Source organism: Canis lupus, chromosome 3 (assembly GCF_048164855.1).
Source record: "Canis lupus baileyi chromosome 3, mCanLup2.hap1, whole genome shotgun sequence".
NCBI lineage: Eukaryota > Metazoa > Chordata > Mammalia > Carnivora > Canidae > Canis > Canis lupus.
Genome location: NC_132840.1, coordinates 39943966 through 39958674, shown reverse-complemented (window position 1 = coordinate 39958674; position 14709 = coordinate 39943966). Strand labels below are relative to the sequence as shown.

The 14709-nt window shown below is 42.7% G+C and overlaps 1 long non-coding RNA gene across 1 annotated transcript; it reads left to right on the top strand.

The window, feature by feature from the left end:
- The first annotated feature begins 367 nt into the window (after positions 1-367).
- On the top strand, positions 368-1838 carry LOC140624784 (uncharacterized). The gene is made up of 2 exons (XR_012024233.1): positions 368-678; positions 1246-1838. It is a non-coding gene; the product is annotated as an uncharacterized lncRNA (long non-coding RNA).
- The last annotated feature ends 12871 nt before the right edge of the window (positions 1839-14709 follow it).

Below are 14709 nucleotides of genomic sequence, written 5' to 3'. Positions count from 1 at the left end.
CCTCCCTGGGGAGACATTTGAGGAATAGTCAAGCCTGAGGGAAGTTTGAATGCCAAGAAAGCTGTGTTCTGAGCTAGTCAGAATGTGGGCACGGTGGGCAAGATTTGCGCAGCTGCACAGCTACTGATCAGCTTTCTATTCAAACCCACTCTGGCAGAGGGGAAATGTTCTTTCTTTTTTCTTTCATCACTTTCTTTTAAAGGAAAGAAAAAGGAAAAAAAAAAAACAACACTCCACCATGAAAGATCCAGAGACATACTGATGCCACCAAGAGGGGAGACCTAGGTCATAATCAAAAGTTGGTTTCAGGGGAGCCTCCCCACCCTCCCCTCCCCTCCCCTCCCCTCCCCCACCCCCACCCCACAATAAAAGCTTCTCTCTAAAAGGCAGCTCAGACAATGGATCAGATGCCAAACCATGTGAAGTGCCCAGAGGCAACTCCAAAACACCCGGCCCACCAGCGGGTAGAGGCTGCCAAGGAGCCAGATGCTGTAGCTTTAAAAATATCTTCAGCTGCTTGGCATCTGCAGTTGCAGGCTGCTGCCTCGGAGAAGGAGCAGGCCAGGCCTGGGACAGCCGGGGAGGCGGGAGGCAGCAGCAACCCGCGTGGCTGTAACGGAGAGCGCCTCTAACCGCGGGGCTGCCCATTTGGCCTTGTTAAATCACCCCCAGCATATGGTGAGAGACATCTGCCCAGGATTGGACCTCACAGACTAGAAGAGGAGGGCTCCACGCAGACACTCTGAGGCTGGAGAGGGTGGAGGCAGCAGGGAAGGCATTTCGAGGGCCAGGGGCCTCATTTCACAGAGGAGCAGGATTTTGGAGGAAGAAGGGACTGGCTCAAGGTCATGCATCAGTCTGTAGGGGACAATTCCTTTTGGGTCTTGGAGCCTCTGTTTATTTATCTGGGAAGTGGGGTGTATGTTTACCCCCCTATGCCCCTAAACCCCTTACATATACCCTACAGGCTTGATGTGAGGGTTAGATGAGATTGTTTAAGGGAATGGCCCCTGCTCCATGCATTGTAGGGGGATATGTTTTTTGATCACCCAGTTTGAAAGGTCCAAGGCAGCCACTGACTAGCTCCTTCTCTTGCTGCTTAGTGCCCGAGGGCACCGCATCCTAACGACTCCTATTTGAGTATTTGAGTGCTAGTACAATGCAGTCCCGCTTGCGTGGACAAACACGGGAACTGTGCAGGGTTTCCTTCTAGGTGAGTTTCTTTTTTTTTTTTTTTTTTTTTAGGAGCAGTTGTGAGTTACAGTGCACGCTTCGTGGGAAGACTTAGAAACGGAGAAAACTAGGAGGGGAGCCAACATCTTCATTGGAAAGCCGCCCTTCGCCTCTCAGAGCCATTTAACTTCCCTCTACCTCAAATCTCAAATTCGGAATCGAAATTATGGTTTTCTCTTTTCTTTTTGGCTTCCAGATCACATTGCAGGATTATCGTTGCACCGCTACCTTCCCATTAAGAAAAAGCCACGAGGAAGTAAATTCTTAAAGGAAGGCAATGGCCCAGGCTGGAGTGGAGTGGAGGAATATCCTTCCAAAGTGGCATTAAACAAGGAGAAATTCACACAGAAACCCTTGTGGGTGTTGGCTCTGCGTGAACACCTGAGGTGGCTGGAGTCACACCACTCCTCCCCCCACCCCCAGCATACAAACACTTTAGAAAGACCTCTGAGGAATAGGACATATCCTTGGAAGTATCCAAAAATCCCTCCCAGTCAAATCTAAAGACTTTCCAATACAGTAACACTATTACTTTTTAATTTTTGCATGTTATATATAATTATATTTATATATATATATTTTAAAGATTTTATTTATTTGACAGAGAGAGAGAGAGAGAGCACAAGTAAGCAGAGTAGCAGGCAGAGGGAGAGGGAGAAGCAGATTCTCTGCTGAGCAGGGAGCTTGACGCGGGACTTGATCCCAGGACCCCAGGATCATGACCTGAGCCGAAGGCGAATGCTCAATCAACTGAGCCACCCAGGCCGATTTATGTATATTATATATAAAATTTTATATTATTACTTTTTATATATACTATATGTTATATTTATAATTTAAGCCTGTTTGAATTGTATCTTCCATGTTTAACAACTGAAAATATCCAGATGTGCTCAGGAAGCCCTAAGAAATTGTAGACATTTGGCCTTGGTTTGTTTTTATATTGTCAATTAAAACTTAAAGTCTTTTTGGTTTGTCACATATGTTACATGGCAAAGCCATTAGAGCTGGTGGCCGAATGTGTAGATTTTGCTCTTGTGGCATGAATAAGATAGTCTTCTTAGATTGGGAACCAGGGTACGTGGGGGCAAGTCCTCATCTGCCACCAAAAATGCCTTTCTGGTTCTTTATTTCTCCTCTTGGATTGACAAGTGGATTGTATTGCATTAGGATTTGGCAAGCTTCAGGCATTTATCTACTACTGTTATAATTTTTTCTATATTCCCCTGTGCTACCGGTTACTTAATATTTTTCTTTAAATTAACCCACTTTCCTTGATTTTATAAATCATTAGGAGGAAAATAAAATTTATATGATAGAAAATGGAAAAGCTGATGTTTAATACACGTGTAAATAAGTACCTAGTTATTAACATAAATGCTTGTGTCCCACCTAAAATTACCTTGCATAGTCTAGGAGGTGATCAGTGGTTTTCAAACTGTGTTTTTAAAAACAAAACAAAACAAAACAAAAACAAACTGTGTTTTTATAGACTAATTTATTTAAATTTAAGTTATTTGCATTGTTACATGCAAATTTTGTAACACATTTTTAACTATTTTGATAATTGAAATAAAAATCCATGAATATACTTAAGTCTGTGTGTATACATATGATATTTATATTAGAGACCACCATCAGAATTATTTGTGCTGATAGGTTACTAATTTTTGTGCGAGCTCAGAAAAAAAACTTCAATATCTATATATATATTTAGTTTTATTTCAGAAGTAATTCTCATCCAAATTTTAATATAGAAGACAAATCACAAATGGGCAACAATTTAAATACCCACAAGATCCCTTTGATGTTAAAAAAAAATAATACATGTCTGTACATACATTCTAATTTCTTATAAATACGTCACTGATTAGGACTACTCAGCAGGAGTCTTCGTGGAATTCAGATTTTTAACCTAAAATGTATGAGTGAGTCAAAGGTACCCCAAATAAACGTCAAGTTAACATTGAATCAGTTGCTTTGACCAAACCTTCTATCAAATTGTAACATTCTAATGCAGAAACCTGAGACAAGCTGAGCTCCATGATTCACGTTATAGACAACTTCAGAGTTAGTGTAAATTTTGGGCTCCTCCTGTCTGATTTTCATATTTATGTCAAAGAATATAGAGAACCATCGTAAGTGTTGTTACTGATTCAACTTTGAAACTGAAATGTCTCGCTATCCTGCCTTCAAGCTTCTGGCCCAGATTAAATGAAGAGTATCTTGAGATTGTGAGTCAAGCTGTTAACAAAAAACAAACAAACAAAAAGCCCACAGATGTTACCACTTTCGCTACTTATCAGTGCAATCAGAATTTTCGTAGGGCCACGTATGCGAAACGAAACACCCAAATAAGACAATACTGGGGCTGTGATTTCAAACGTCACCTATTGGTCTAGAATCAAATGTTGGGAGTGAATCTGAATAAACTTATTGCTGTTTATGGTGGAATTTGAAGAAGTAAATATCATCAGTTTGAAATTATAAAACATTTTCTCAGTCTAATATCAATAACTATGTCCCCACACGCGCACACACACCCACATCCACATCTACACAATTATTCTGAAAGCCGTATAATCTTTAAGGTGTTCTAGCTCTAAAAATAAAGTCCTTGTTTCCCCTTGGGCTGGTAAACCTCAAAGCCATGGCTGGGAAAAAAAAGACAAAAACGACAAGTAGCATTTGCACGGTGCTTTTCAGAAGCACCAAGTGCTTTCACTTGAAGGAAGAATATGAATCTCAACCTTGAACCTTAATCTTACTTTTTCTCTGAAGCTTTTGCTCACTGCCCCCAGGCAACACTGCACCTGTCCCACAACACACACCTTTTTGGAACTGTTACTTTGCACGCTTGCCTCTGCCCTGGGATTGTGAATGCCTCAAAGGAACAGACTATGTATTGCTCATCATTGTGTTTTCAGTACCTAGTCTTGTGTGGAGTATCTGCTTAATAAACATTCAGATGCTTAAATGAATGAATGGTTTTGTGGGATCCAATAGAAAAACTGAGCCCTAGATGATTTTTTTTCCCCCATCAGCTCAGCACATGTCTTCCCCATCAGGAATATTTATTAAGTAACAGCATATGCTGTCCTCATGAAAGAATATTTATCAAGCAACAAATTTGCACATAAAATTTGGCAAGGTACCACTCGTTCTGACATCCATCCTTTCCTCTCAGTCCTAATGATCCAAGTTCGTGTCCTGAAAGGCTTTCCTGGGCCTATTCCCTTGAACTTTTTGCAGTACACACCTGACCCATTCCTACCTCTGGAATTCCTACCTCCTACCTTTCTGTGCATGTGTTTCTCTCAACCTGGAACACCTTTCCTTATCATTTCTGGACGGTCATTGTTACCTACACTCGAATCCTGTCTCATAGTATCTTCTGGTCCAGCCCTACCTGGAGATAATAGAGCTCAGACATGGCATTTCCTGAAACTCTCCAATGGAACATATCACTCTTTACTTGTAACTATCAGAATACCCAACGCCTCTAGTAGATGCTAGAAGACTATCTGGTGAAAGAATAATTTGTATGGTCCCTATGGTTCATTCTGCCTCTGTCTGAAACAACTGGCCAGATATTTACTGTTAGAATAGAGGGCAGCCCTGGTGGCTTAGCAATTTAGCGCCACCTTCAGCCCAGGGTGTGATCCTGGAGTCCTAGGATGGAGTTCCACATAGGCTCCCTGCATGGAGCCTGCTTCTCCCTCTGCCTCTCTCTCTGTCTCTAATAAATAAATAAATGAAAAAATCTTTTAAAAAAAGAATTAGAATAGAATCTTGAATCGAGTTCACCCATTCCCACTAAGAAAACAAAAGGCAATTATTTATGCTTTTCGTTCATTCTTACATAATACCAACTGCACGTTCCTGTGCAGGTTACTTAGTTTTTCTAACTCCCCAGCTTTTCTTTCGTAATCATGGCTAATAGTGTATATCTAAAGAGTGAAATGAGCTCATATATAGATAGTGCCTGGCACATGGCAAAGGTTGACTAGATATTATCATTCCTATTATTATTCCTATTCCTATTATTATTCTCTATTATTACAACTGTGGTGGTTATTACTGCCAAAAGGTGCTGTAGGGAAATTTTGTGAAAATTGGAAATTAAAAGGCATGTGACTAGAGGGAGAAGGTGAAAGCTGTTTTGTAGCTGATGAACCAGTCTCTTCTAAAGGAGAACCCCCTGAGGGTAGGTTCTGTGTCTTTTTTATCTCTGCATCCCTAGCACTTAGCATAATGCTGAGTACAAAAAAAGGGGAGGTATTAAAAGCTTCCTGATGGGGACTGTATGCATTTGTTGATTATGTTAACAATAACTTTGGTAGAGTGAGTAGTTCACTAGGTGAACTTTACAAACTGTGTCATGTACGCCATACAGCCCTCCTGCTAGAATGAGCCCCACTATTTTGTGGCGGAGGCCACAGAACTTGTCCGTGTTTGCACAGCAAGTAGGTGGCGGAGCCACGTGAAGAGACAGGTGTACCTGATTCTAAAGACCACTGTCCAACCAGCTGCACTGCACACTGCAAGGCTGCCCCACGATGTTAGAGGTTTCCTGGAATATTCCAGGCCCCGAGCTAAGGAAGCGGCAGACAGAGGAGGAAGTAGCAGCCCATTGCCTTGGGAGAGGGACAGGGGTGGGGGGGTTGGGGGGGGTGGGGTGGGGGTGGGAGGGTTGGGGGGGCAGGCAAGGAAAAGTGAGGATCACAAGGCAAGTTCCTGATAGAGGAGCCAGGGAGCCAGGCTGCTCCCCTCCACCCAGGTCCCTGTGGCTTCCCCCGAGATGTCCTGACAGGTCCCGGTCAAGGTCAGCAGTGGCCCACTGCAAGGAGGCCCACACGGTGACAGCAGTGCTAATGGGAACTTGGCCCTGCCCCAGGCGGGTACCCAAAGCCGCTGTTGGCTCTTGTAAAAATCCTGGGTCCAGGCTGGTTTTTCCACAAAGAGAAATGCACCGCCCCGAAGAAATGCTATCGCCTGTTCCTGGTGCCAAATTCGAGGGAAATCAAGTTGTGAGACTCTCTCCTCTGCCTGGCTGAAATGACAGATAGCGAAAGAGCTTTCAGTTTCCTCTCCCCCAAAAAAGTCTGCCAGAGATATAAATATTTAAAAACAGGAGCTAGACTGAGAGGGTTAGCTTTCACCGTGTCTTCTTTGGCAAGCGTTCGATCCACCCACCAGATATCATTTTATTCTGTGTAATGGAATGGCAGTTCTGGGTCGCACATCCCAACTTCTGACACACTGCGTGGAAAAAAAAAATGACTGTGACCCTTGTAAACTATTTTTGTCGTTGGAAACAGATACAGACCCAGGTTGTGAATGCCAGATTGAACATAGCTATGAGCGGTTTCAGTGGTGGGGTTTTTTTTTTTTTCCTGCTGTTCCTTATTTTTATCTCCTGCTAAGAAGTCCCCTCTCTCATTTCTGTCCAGTAGGATAACTCCTCTGCCTCGTTACACAGGATTTATTTATATATTTACTTAGCTGTTCTCATCCCAAATTGGTTAAACAAAGTGCAGGTCTGTAATAACAGTGCTGTCTGAATTTCTTTGTTTCTCTCATGTGGCAGTCCTTGAAACTGACAGAGAAGACAATTCAAAATTATTCTCTTTTTCATACAGAGAAGTGGGTGCAAACCTCCCTGATATTAAATAGGTTTGAATCATCACAGATGACCTTCACAAATCTAGGTCTTTATACTTTTAGGTGGATTAGAAGAAACTAATGAGGATTTTGAAACAAGCTTTGCACTAAAACTCTCATCATGCAAATCCACTGGAAAAACCCCATAACTTGCAAGCACAATTAACCCGATCCCCCAGTGCCCACCGCTCTGTATCTGACTCCTGTTTTTTCCTCTTATTCTACTTTCTTCATAAAACAATAATAACAACAATGTGGTGGGTATGTTTCTCTGTCATCAGATTCCATGATCACTTTTCTCTTTTTTTTTTTTTTTTTTTGGTTCTAAATTGCTCTGTCCTCAGAGTCCTTTTTAATATGGTTTAGGACTCAGAAGAGTTAATAGGCGAGGGTGGGGGGAGGAACCCACTTGTTTTAAGCCTGGAGCCTGTCACCTTTTCTTGGCAATTACACTGCTAATGGCTGGATCCCAAGCAAAGTGGCAAAGAATATCTCTTCTCACGTTCCCAACTCACAGTGCATTCCCAAATACCAGATGGTGTTTTTGGAATCCATTTCACTATGTTTGATATGACAATACTTTTGTATAATGTTAAATTATATATAACTATTGCAAATAGCTGAGATCAGAACAACCAAGAAGCGGAAAATTAGACACAAGAAGGAAAGATAGAAACTAAAGACTGTGGACTTTCATCTGCCCCCATTGTGTCCTGTTTCCCTTGGATTTTCTTTTAATCTGAAGAGGATTGGCAGGCGGAGGCTGGAGTGTGGGGGCGGAGAGGGGGCTGGAGGAGCGTGGGGGATGGGGAGGAGCAAAAAGTAGTGTCGCTGTGGTGTTGCAGGGAAATTACATCAAATTGGGATCCTCTCGCTGCTAGAGTTTGGTACACATCATGAAAAACTTGCCAGACGTTTCGAGAGCAGCGTCATCTCATTTCAATGGCCCCAAACCTCAAAATAAGCCAAAGAAGACTGATAAAGCCCCGCGCTCAACCCCTTTGGAGACTGTGTGTGTTTTTATAGGGCTGGGAGGGACAAGCGAATGAATTACCAGATCTTAAAAACCCAGCCACTGCCTTAGGAACCATTAGAAGGACAGTGAGAGAGAAAACAAATACGGACCCAGGACCGTACAAAAGAATTCAACAGAAGCAGTTGAGAGGCTTTTCCTAGTTTGGGGGCACGTGGCTATATTGACGTGATTTCTAAAACAGTGGATTGAACTGGACCCTAGCAATAAAAAGTCTCTCCAAGAATCCACCCCTGAAAAACCTGGGTAACACCAATGGAGCCGTATTGCTACCCCAGATGGCCAAATGGGGTAAACATATCACTTTAATTTAAATTTTCTGGCTATTTGACAATAGGCAACCTCTGGTCCTCTTTCCCCAACCTTCAAACAGGCCTTATCTCCGCATTGCAGGACTTATTGATTTCAGCCCAGAGCGAATGCATTACAGCCAAGTGATAAATTGCTTAAAATTATTCTTAAATGAAAACGCTGGAAACCTCCGATGGGGCTTTTTGAATGGAGGGTGGGCAGGACAATTTCCAAATTGCCCGGATCAGAGATTCTTTCAGCCCCTGGATTCCTTCCTCGGTGGCTGGGTCGCTAACCCTCGGAGCCCAGCTTCGGATCCAAGGGCTTGCCCTATTCATGCAGCTCGCTGGGGTTTTCTGCGGCACGGGGGCTGTTTTTCCCTGCCACCAGGCCTGGCTCTGGGCTACCCTCCTCACCACGGCCACCCCCTCCCCCACTTCCTCCTCCTCCCCCCCCAGCCTATAGCCCAACCTCGCTCCCTCCCCGGAAAGCTCCTACAGCTCCAGTGACTACTACATAATTAACAATAACTTGTAGTAATGCAATTTAAGAGTCCTTTTAATGGGCAGCGATGGTAGAATGTATAGCCCATCTTTCTTTGTCATCTGAGAAAAGCGGCCCCATGCAGAGCTGCTGGTTGCTGAGTGACGCTTTGTTGTCTGCACCAGACACAGTACCAGCTGCACTGGCAGGTAGCCGAAGTGCAAGGAGATAGCTGCCAAACTATGCTATACAAAGGGAGCCGTGCCAGAGAGAAAGGGACCTTTGCATGCGGTGACCTTTGACCCCCAAGCCAGCATGGATCCCATATTCATCCCTTCCAGACAATTGCATCTTTCATTCCACCACAAACTATGATTAGAAAGGGGGCCATTTGTGATCTGGGGGGGTTGGTTAGCTTATAGGTTCCCAGCAATGGGGTTATTGCTTTTTTTTTTCTTCTGTTTTAATGGTGACAATATTTTCCTTGAAACGAGGTAGGAGGAGATGAACAATTAAACAGGGGAAAATTATAAAAGCAAAACAGTAACCCAGCCAATGGTGTGGGGCAGAGATTCAAAGAAAAGTGAACCGCGCATAGACAATGACCATATGGCATTTCAAAAGTCAAACGGAAATTGAACTCTCACCTGATGGCGGGGAAGCTTCCCACAAGCAGACCGCTGGAACTGCGCGTTTTTAGGGAAATTGCTAACTCACTCAACACTGCTATATAATACTTCTTTCATCCCACCGGCGAAGCTTTTGTTTGGTCAACTTAGATTAATGAGAAACTAACAGCTTGTATTTGAATATGTCCTAGCAAGTCCACTTTTGTTCGCCTTTGAAAAACACCAGTGATCTTTGGAAAATGGCTTTTATTTTGTGTTTTAAAGCCGTTCTACATCAGGACTTATGAAAAGAAGCCTCAAGCCTCGAGTAAGGACCCACCTCACAGGCAAGGCAGCCTGGCTGAGCCTACCTCTTAGCCGTTTTGTCTGGTGGCAGAGAAAGCGGTCGTCGGCCTCACACGGCCTGGCGGCCCAAGTGCACCTAGGAGACCTTCTCACGGCAGCTGCAACGTAACGAACCGGGGTTTCAAACTGTACATCTTTCCAGAAAAAAGAAAAAAGAAGTCTGTGGTGTACACTGAAGGGTCCACTCTGAGAGCTTTTCCAGCGGCAGAGTAGCTTCTGGAACAGGCCCCGTTTGATCTACCGAAGGCATGGCTCCTTTGAGGCAGAGGGAAACCACTCATACCTGCAGGCCAGCCCGACGAGCCGCACCTGACTCCGGGCTCCCACGTGAAGCCGTCTGTTCTTTATTTTCCCTCTGTATGAAGCTAATGGAATTTGCAGTTGATTAACCTCAAATCTGTAGAAGTGATCCAGTCTGGGATTGCAGCTGGCAGGGCTGAGGCTACTTGTACTTCTTAAGTGAGTCGGACAGCAACAAGTGTTCTCCCACAAAAGCAGAGGCCCAGAGAAATGGGTATGAGAGGGAGAGTCCCTTGGGTCCAGAGCAGCCAACAGGCATGGAGGCAGATTGTGTTTAGTATCTGGGCTCCAGAAAAGAAGTGCTGGTGTCTAGATGGCAAATTAAACCAAGAACCTGAATCTTCCTAAAAGAAAAAAATAATGTCCCCAACACATGGAGGCTTTACTCTGTGGAGAGGCAGCAGCGTGGTGGTTAAGGCATAGACGCCAGAGCTAGATTGCCTGCCTTCCCATCCTGGCTCCCCTACTTACTGGCTGTTGGACTTTCAGCAAGTTACTGAATTTCCTCGTGCCTTAGTCTCCTCATCTGTCAACTGGAATAGTCATAATAATCAAGGAATTGTAATGAAGACTAATGAGTTAGTATTTGTAAGGTCCTTAAGAATCGTGTCTGGCCCACTGCAAGCTTACTTGTAAAGGTACATGGATTTTTTTCCCCAGGAAAATGTACAAATACATATTTTTTTCTATCAGAGTCATTACTCTGATTTGTGTTGTATCAAGAGAAATATGGTATTACTTCATCAGCTTCTAAACACAAAAGACAATAGTGTAGGGTATCCTGATACGCAGCTTGGCCAAAAAAAAAATATTTGCAAAACTGTCATGTTTAAAACAGTTGAGAGAGAAAGTAAGAGATGGAGGGTTAAAATTTAAAAAAAGGTGTCGAGTTGTTTCTTATTGTTCTGCATCAGACAGTAAAGGTTGCTGCTGAATTTTCTGAGGGGAAGCTTCCACATATGGTATATTTAGTGCATGAAATGTGGCAGTTGGATTCCTGTGTGTGTTTTTTTTTTAAATTGTCATATAAACAAATAATTCCAAACATATTTCTTCTTCGTGGATTTGTTTCTATTTTGCAAATTGTTTCAGGCATCAATAAACAGGATTACACAAATGTGCATACAACTGCAAAACTCATTTAGTTTAGCAAGTGCTTCTCACATATTCATTTACTCAACAATGCTACTTTCAAGTCATGTCAACATTACTCCATTGCTGCCTCATGACTAATACAGTGTTACTTAAACCCATTTCACATCTTACATCCCAGGAACACCACCAACCTTTTTGGTTTGTACCACCTGGTTTCTAATTAAAATCCAATTGAGAAAGAGGTCCTCTGAAGGAGTGTAGGTTCTGGCCCAGGACACTTAGGGGTCCTCGGCAAGGCTTTAAAATATAAGATCACTAACGTGGAAGCTCGTTATAGGAAAAAAAAAGCAAAAACTGAAAAGCACATTAGGCCAATTAAGAGGCTGTGAAGCGAGAGGCATATGGGTATCGAAGAGTATGATGGTTTCATTGTCTGCTTTTTATCAAGGAGGGTGAAAAGAATTTTTTACTTGTAAAGTAATACTTTGCCAATTTCAAAATATTCAAAATCGGATCAGCAATATCCATGGATGTTAGATCGGAGGGAAACACAAACTGAAGCCTCACAAGCTCAGCATCATAACAAGAGAATCTGCTATCAGAGATTTCCAAACGTGCAACCACTCTAACGACGGCAAATAGGAAAACAATACCCGTTATTCACTCAATTTTCTTGAGCTAAAAAAGGCGAATGATAACAACATATGCTCTAAATGTGACCCATGCAGTTTAGCTTAAAGGCAAAATAAGATAAAAGTCAGCATTGCACACAGAGTTTAAACAGAAACATACGTATCTATACACTTCCTTTCCCTCTCCATATGTTACCCTGTGGTGGAGATTATAATACTGTGCATCACACCTTTCACTCAAGGATCTCAAGCCCCTCTCAGAAATGAACACAAATCCGTACGCCAGCTCTGAGAAGCAGGTGGTGAGTATTATTATTACCATTTTACAAATGGAGACACTTAGTATTCCCCCCTTCTAGTTGATTGAACTCGAGGCACTGGCACTCTCTGGGGGTGGGGGTGGGGTGGGGTGCGTGGGTGTTCTCTCTCTCTTTTAAAAATTTTATTTTAGTGTCAATACAAGTGAATTGTGGCACTAAAACGTGCTAACAGTTCAATGATGGCACTGTAAAAGGATTTGCCTCCCTGCCATTGACTTCACCTCATCCCTGAAACTGCCGAATAGAACTGTGGCTAAGAATAATGATCTCACACTTTCTTCTAGGTATCTCTATTGGATAGAGTTTGGAACACCAACAAATGAAAGTCACAAGCCAGAGGACTGAGTTCTTGAATTGGACGTTTTTATTACCAGGGGTAAAGCCTGGGCAGCTTAGAATTAAAACTGACAAGTTGTACCCTCTGTGATCCAAACTCCTGGGCTGTTCTTAGGGAAGTCAATTGGCCGGTTTCGTGAAGCAGCCCAAATGTGAATCTGGTGCAGACAGGTGTGCTTCGTGGCAGAGTTACCCAGGACTAAGCTTTCATTTGAAGTTCTCAGCTGCTAAATTTTAACCCAAGTACAACTGTTTGGGAATCTGAGGCCTAAATCAGCACACACACACACACACACACACACACACACACACACACACAGGCATCTACCACAGAGGCTTCCCAGTGAACATGGACCTCTACAGTCAGTGAGCCTGTCCCAGTTTGGGGATTTCCTTAAGTATTATTAACTTCCTGCCAGGTTCGGGTCCCCTGAAGTAGGGCTTCCATTTACTGTAGTTGGTCTTCAGTAAGCGACAACCTTTCTGAATTTGACCCAATGGATTCTTGGGAATTATTATTATTATTATTATTATTATTATTTTAGAAATTATAAAAATCATTTTGCTTCTTAGATCTGAGTGTCTAAAGGAGAAATACTCATTTGCCAAAATCATATTTATAAAAATATGTATCTATGGGACGGATCATTCTTATATTCTTGATGAGACCCAGCACATGTGAAATATATAGAAACACTAGACGGGGCCTCAGGAAGTCCTTTGTTTTTTATTTTTAGGAGACTCAATTATAGCCAAAGGAGGAAAAAAATACCCATGAATTAAAGCTCCCTCCTCCCTTCTCGTGTCAAAAACAAAAACAAAAAGCCTTAAAATAGGGATGCCTGGGTGGCTCACTGGTTGAGCATCTGCCTTTGGCTCAGGTCGTGATCCCGGGGTCCCGGGATCAAGTCCTGCATCGGGCTCCCTGCATGGAGCCTGCTTCTCCCTCTGCCTATGTCTCTGCCTCTCTTTCTGTGTCTCTCATAAATAAATAAATAAAATCTAAAAAAAAAGAACCCTTAAAGTAATAAAAGGATCTGTTTATCTAATAATCATAATAGCTAAACAATAATAGTTAACACTTGGCAGGTTTTTATGATGTACCAGGCACTGTGCTAAGCATTTCATAAGCTCTAACCCCTTTTAAAACTTCTGAGAAAAGAGAGGCAAAGAGAGTTTAATAACTTCTTCATGGTCACACTGGAAATGCTTTTGTTTTCTTTTTTGTTTTTGTTTTTTTAAAAGATTTTATTTATTTATTCATGAGAGAAACAGAGAGGCAGAGACACAGACAGAGGGAGAAGCAGACTCCATGCAGGGAGCCCGACGTGGGACTTGATCCCAGGTCTCCAGGATCACGCCCTGGGCAGAAGGCGGCGCTAAACCGCTGAGCCACCTGGGCTGCCCTGGAAATGCTTTTGGATGCTGGGTCTGTTTCCAGAGTCCATGCTCTTTTCATTGCTTAGACTGCTCGAGGACAAGATATTATTTATGTGGATTACTATGGCCTAATTAATATAGGAAGAGAATGAGGTAGCAAATAAAAGAATTCCTTTTAAAATGATTTCTTTATGGAGAACTGCTGTACCAGGCAATTATGCACCGCACACAGCAGTGCTAGGTTACCTTTGTTCCTCTGGCTTGATCTCACTTCACTCAGCTTTTACCAAGCTCTCCCAAAGTCTCAGGGACTATATCATAGTTGCTTTTATCTTCTCAGTAGCTAGGACAGTGCTGGTCAAAAATACATGCTCAACAAAAGTCTATCAAATGGATGAATGAATTAATGAAATGACTCTAGGTTCTCTGAAAACACATTGGTTCATTGATAGATTATTGGTGGCAACTTTTAGAATAGTAGCCAGTCTTCCCAGGCATTGAGCTGGAGACTCAATGGAGTCTTCCCATCCCCTCTGGTTTATGTGAGCTTACGGCATGCAAATATACTGATGTTAGCCTGGTAAACAGTGATTAGGTCTGGGGCTAGTGGTAAGAAGTAACACTGGGAAAGTCATACTATGAGCAGCTAGAGGAGGAACTCATGAGAGACTTGCTACTCATTTAGAAGAGGTGGCAGTGAGTGATGGAAATTCTATAAACGATGTGAAGTCCTGATTCAAAATCTATTCTCGATAAAAATAAGGAAAGATGCTCAACAGCACACATCATTAGGGAAATGCAAATCAAACACAATGAGATACCACATCATATTATTTAAGTGTCATAAAAGATTGAACATGTCACATTATTCAGAAACCAAACCTAACCCAATCCAACCAAATTCCCAAAATAGTAAGTGCTGGCAAAGACATGAAGAAATGGGAACCCTTGTGCATCGCTGTTGGGAA